A 5,990-nucleotide genomic window follows, 5' to 3' on the forward strand; every position below is an offset into this window, starting at 1 on the left:
CTCTCTTTTTAGCATTCTAACCCTAGGAGCCACATAACTTCCAATCCTCACCATTCATTCTTTAACCATTAAATCTCAGCCTTACATAATATTGGGTGTCTTCTCCTTTTCTTCTCAGCCTTAGGATCAACCTAGAACCATCCTAACCCCTCATTGTAAACCCTAGGGCACCCATATTTTTGCTAAAACCCAATTGCCGCCCCCCTCTTTCTCTCTAATTCCAGTTATATCCACCATTCTCTATAAAAAGAATCCTAGGGGCCCTAGAGAAGGAGTTGGTCAATTCACCCAGTTAACAAGGCTAAGGTTTCTTGAGGAGTTCATGGGTTATAGAAAGGGAGGACACCCAATTCTTGTCAAGAGGGGTTCCTGCAAGCTGTTCAACCATTCTATAACTACCGCCATTGGATATGATCAACCATTCTTTTCTTTTATTTATTTTATTTTCTATTATTTTTATTTTTGCAATCTTTTAGATTTAATTCCTATTTGTTTCTCTATTTAGCATATATGAATTCGTTCAGTTCAAGGCTAAGGTGTCTCGAGGGGTTCGAGGGTTGTAGAAAGGACGGACGCCCGATTCTTGTCAGGAGGGGTTTCTGCAAATTGTCTGGCCGATCTGTAGCTACCACCACTAGATCTGAATTCTAGATCAACTTCGTTTATTTATTTATTTTTTGTTGATTTCTGCACTTTGTTAAATTCTGAATTTTAGTTATTGTTTTGTTTAATTCCAAATCATTTAATTTTAGCAATAATATTTTTTATTTTCTTATTTTTTGAAATTCTCTTGTTTGGATCTAAGTATATATTAATTTTTCACTTGCTTCCTTGTGGATACAACTTGTTCTCACCCATTTACTATGTTAGTAGTTGTTTGAGAATCGGAAAAATTTTATAAATAATTAAACTGTGTTCCAGAGTGATTAACGTGCTTCCGAACACACCAAGTTTTTGGCGCTGTTGCTCGGGAAGCATGGAGAAAATTTTTTATTTCCTTTTTCTGGATCTGTTTCATTACTTTTTTTTCGTTTTATTACTTGATCCATTATCTCAGTTTAATTCTTGTTTCTCTTTGATTTTGCAGGATAGAATAGCGAAAGGTGGAGTACCAAAGCGCTGCGGGACTGTGAGACGGAAGAGAAGAGAAGAGAAATTGGATTGCGTTTCAGGTGTAGTCGTTCCATTTCACTTTTGATTTTTTTATTTTTATTTTTGAACTCTTTTTTTAGTTGAATAGTGATTTTCCAATATTTAATTATTTTTTTAGATCCGATTTATTTTTTTCATATTGTATTAATTTTCTTCCATTTTGTTTCTAGATCTATTCTTCTTTCTTTATTTTAATTTCTTGTTCGATTTTTTTGCTTTATTAGTTATGTGTTTTTCTTTTATTTCAGATTAAAAATAAATAAGTATTTTTTTTTGTTTAGTTCATTTTAATTTATTTCTTGTAGCATAATTTTCTTTTGTTTTATTTTATTTTTGGTTTATTTTTTAGATTCATTTTTTTCTTTTATTTCAGATAAAGAAACAATAAAAAGAAAAAAAGAAACAAAATATTTTTCTTTATTTTATTTTTTTTTCAGCGTACTTTTCTTTTTGGATTAATTTTTAGATTTGTGTTTTTCTTTTATTAAGAAAAAAACGAAAAAAAATATAAATAAAAAAATGTTCAACATATTTTTTTTTCTTTTGTCTATTTTATTTTTGGTTTCTCTTTTTTAGATTTTTATTTTTTTCTTTTATTTTATCTATTTCTTACATGAATTTCGTTTTGATCATTTTATTTTTAATTTAATTTTTAGATTAGCAATTAGTTTGTTAGAATTTATTTTTCCTAGTTGTTAATTTTGTTTAGCACAATTAATTGTTGTTTTATTTTCTGTTCGCAATCTGAATTTATTTTTGCTTTATTTAATTTCCTTTCTTTTAATTGTTTAATTGAATAATTAATTGCCAATTAGGAAATTGTTGAACTTTTTGAATTTGAGTTTAAATTTCAAATCTGAATTTAACTTTAAATTTTAATACGAATATGAATTTGAATTTGAATTTCAAATTTCGAAATTGAAATTTTAAATTTTTGAATTTTCAAAAAAATAAAAACAAAAAAAAAATTGAAATTTAAATTTTAGGAATTTAAAATTTCAAAATCCGAATTTGAACAAAAAATTTAAATTCCGAAATAGTAAAAGATAAAAAGAAATAAAAAAATCGAAAAAAAATATTTGGTTAATATTTTTTGTACATGTTCATTCCATTATTCAGGGTTTGTTATTCTAGAGCATGCATCATATAGGTTTATTTATTTGCTGAAATTATCACCGTTAGTTGTGAGTGTGTTAGGTGTTCTTTTTACTATTTTAATTGTTCCTTTTTCTTAGTTGTTTGCTTTATTCTTTTATGATATTGCTGAATTACACTTTAGAAATAATTGTTCATGCATTGTAATTAATTGCATTTGTTGTGTTTATTTTGTCTTTCCGTTAATCCATTTAAGGGCATCCAATTTAATTAAGATAAGGTGGGGATTTCATCACCCTTCCTTGGCCCAAAAATCATCATCCTTCACTTGCGGTTCACCCTAACCCTAATTTTGGATAGCAAGATCCTTTAGGGAAGCCTCACATTTGGTTCAAAGGTGTGTTGAATTTTAGGAAAGCTTGAAATTATTTTCCATAACCGGGAGTTGGTGTCTAAGGAAAGAGGTTAAACGGCCAAGCCTAAGCGGGTTTTGTGGTTACTTAATTAGGTCATTATGAGAGCAAGGGGAGCCTCCCACATCCTTACCTCTTACCTGGCTAACCAAAGAAAGTGGTGTAATTCCAAGTGAAACTAAAAGGATTCGCATTGGTTGAACCACTACTTTAGGAAACCCTAGGTTAGTCCCTAGGTCATGGGGTTGATTTGTTTGCCTTAAAAAAAACAGAAAAAAAGAAGATTTTTTTTTTTAAATTCCAACTTGAATTTAGATTTTAGGAATTTAAATTTCAAAGGCAGAGTTTGACTTTAAATTTCAGAAAAAAAGAGAGTTTCAAAAGTTGAGTTTAAATTTCAGAGTTCAAATTTCAAAATCCACATTTGAAATTAAACTCAAAATTTTAATAAGAAGAAAAGGGACTTCTATGTTGTATGTTGGGAAGGAGATCTCTTAGGAGAGAAACTATAGAACCTATACCTAAAATAGAGAGATACCTCCATCATCAACACCGAAATCAAATGGCCGGAATCAATGATGCCCAACCTAGAAAGTTGAAGGAGTACTTCACTCCAACAAATACAACCCTTCATCCTACATCTAGTTACCTAATACTCAGGCCTTATAATAAGAAATTAAGTCAAGTACAATCAAATTCTCCCATCCTTCTATAGGAACCCAATTAAGGACCCATACAAGCACATAGATGAGTTTCTGGAAATATGTTCAACTGTAAGGATTCAGAATTTCAATGATGATGCCCTTAGATCGACTCTTTTACCTTTCTCCTTGAAGGACAAGGGCAAGCATTGGTTAGAGACTATAGGGAGACCCATTAGGACTTGGGAAAAAATGCAACAAGAAATCCTTAGAAAGTTCTATCCTATAGGCATACCCAAAACCAGGAAGAGAGCTATCACGGGATTCACCCAAACACCGGGTGAACAAATTCATGAGGCTTGGGAGAGGATGAAAGAGTTAATGAGAAAGTGCCCTCACCATGGCCTATCATAGTGGAAAATTGTTCAGGGCTTTTATGAAGACCTGATAGATCAACACAGGCAAATGATAGATGCATCATGTGGGGGGGCATTTATGACTAAGAGTGAGGATGAAGCTTATAATCTTTTCGAAACCCTGAGTGAGAATTCTATCAATAATGCATCGTTGTATTCCTATGAAAGGTCGGTAGGACCCTCAAAGAGGGCCGGGCTCTATGAGGTCAGAAATAATATAGAGCCCAAGGCAAAAATGAACTTGAATGCCATTTCTAGAAAGTTGGGTAGGGTAGACCTTCTAGCCCAGAAACTCAACCAGTTTTCACTCTTAGCCAGCAATCGATTCCATCTACCTTTTATCCCGAAGTATGTTCCATTTGTGCCAGCCCGGCTCACCAAGTTGATGACTGTCCTACTATGGTCCAGTTTCCACCCTTTATCCAAGAACAAGTTCAGGTGGCCAAGAGTTTCTCAAGGCCCAATAATGATCCATATTCTAATACTTATAACCCTGGGTGGAGAAACCATCCTAACTTTTCTTGGAGGATACATCAACCCAATCTACAGTCCCATCAGCATCCGTCCAACTCCATGGCCCAATAGTTTCAGAGGCCAATAGTACATAACCAGTTCCAATAGGTGTACCCTAGGAGTTAACCAGCCCAACCATATCAGGGCCACCCATAACCCCCTCAATCCCGATCAGTAGATGATCAATTTATGCAGCTGCAGCAGTTGATTCTAAATCAACAACAATCTATTGCTAGGTTAGAAAGTCAAATATGACAGCTAGTTGAAGCTAATGCAAGGAGGGCAGTGGGGCAACTACCGAGTCAACCGGTTGCAAACCCTAGGAATCATCCATTGGGTTTTTCTCAGCAAATTCAACCACCTCCTCAAAATCCCCAATTCGAAAATGCTAAACCTATAACAACTTTAAGGAGTGGGAGAATTTTGGAAGACCCGTATGAGAAAGAAAGTAGAGAAGAAGAAAATGAGTCAAGTTGGGGGGGGGGGAAGATGAAGAAAGGGAAAACTTAGAAAGAGGCCAATAGACACTCTAGACATAGTAACTGGGTCACTTCACCTAAGTCAAGTGTCGAGATTTGCATCAAACGAAAAAGGGCATGCCAAAGACACTTACCTAACACTTAGTAAACTGGTCTCTTCACCTAAGTCAAGTGTTGAGATTCACGTAAAATGGTGAAAGGTAACAATAAAAATAAGTTCAGGGGTAGAAATCCGCTATCAAAAATAATAAGAAGAATACATGTTTGATTTTAAAATCAATCTCATCTTATCAAGACAATTTGCAAATGGAAGGGTAAATAAGATTTTTAAGCCATGTTTCGGTAATATTCAAAATAAGACAGTTTTCCCTAAAGCCCAATACCGATCTGTATAGAGTTTGAGAATGTTGGAATCAGGATGCTTGATTGATTCTTGTAGGGATGACCTTTTAATGGGAAAGATCTATATACTCAGTGTAATTTTAAGGTTGCATTGCTAAGGGACTAGTAATGTTTAAATTGGGGGTGTGATAACTCTGCATTTTGATGCCTTAAGGGCATCAATTCAGGGGTATTTTCAGCCTTAGAGTAGTCGAAGTGTACCATTTTCCCAGTTAAAATTAATTATGTGACCTTCAAGGGTCTCTATGTAAATTATGTAGAAAACTGGGAAGTTTTCATGGCTGAAATGCATATTTTGGGATTTGGTGTGAAGTTTAGCTGAGAGAGGGGGTGTTTTTGTGAAAAATTGAAAATAGGAGGGCACCTGCTAGCATGCTCCCCATGCCTTAGCAAACCCTAGAGCGCCTTCTAACCCATTCTTTTCACTCTTAACAAACCCTAGCCGCCCCTAACTACTAAATTCTCACCTTCCATCCCTTCTAATCTCCACCATCCATTTTAGGGCACTCTCTTTTTAGCATTTTAACCCTAGGAGTCACCTAACTTCTAATCTTTACCATTCAGCCTTTAGCCATTAAATCTCAGCCTTACATAATATTGGGTGTCTTCTCCTTTTCTTTTCAGTCTTAAGATCAACCTAGAACCATCTTAACCCCTCATTCTAAACCCTAGGGCACCCATATTTTTGCTAAAACCTAGCTACAGCCCCCTTCTTTCTCTCTAATTCCAGTTATATCCACCATTCTCTATAAAAAGAATCCTAAGTGCCCTAGAGAAGGAGTTAGTCAATTCACCCAGTTAACAAGGCTAAGGTTTATTGAGGAGTTCAAGGGTTATAGAAAGGGAGGACACCCAATTCTTGTCAAGAGGGGTTCCTGC

At 34.5% G+C, this 5,990-nt stretch overlaps 1 non-coding gene across 1 annotated transcript; it reads right to left on the bottom strand.

Annotated features, from left to right (window-relative positions):
- Window positions 1–3,599: 3,599 nt before the first annotated feature.
- Window positions 3,600–3,708, bottom strand: LOC148852702 (small nucleolar RNA R71). Its single transcript, XR_016100073.1, has one exon. It is a non-coding gene; the product is annotated as a small nucleolar RNA R71 (small nucleolar RNA).
- Between the last annotated feature and the right edge of the window lie 2,282 nt (window positions 3,709–5,990).

Source organism: Nelumbo lutea, chromosome 5 (genome assembly GCF_056320005.1).
Source record: "Nelumbo lutea isolate HS-2025 chromosome 5, American lotus-T2T, whole genome shotgun sequence".
In the NCBI taxonomy this organism is placed as follows: Eukaryota; Viridiplantae; Streptophyta; class Magnoliopsida; order Proteales; family Nelumbonaceae; genus Nelumbo; species Nelumbo lutea.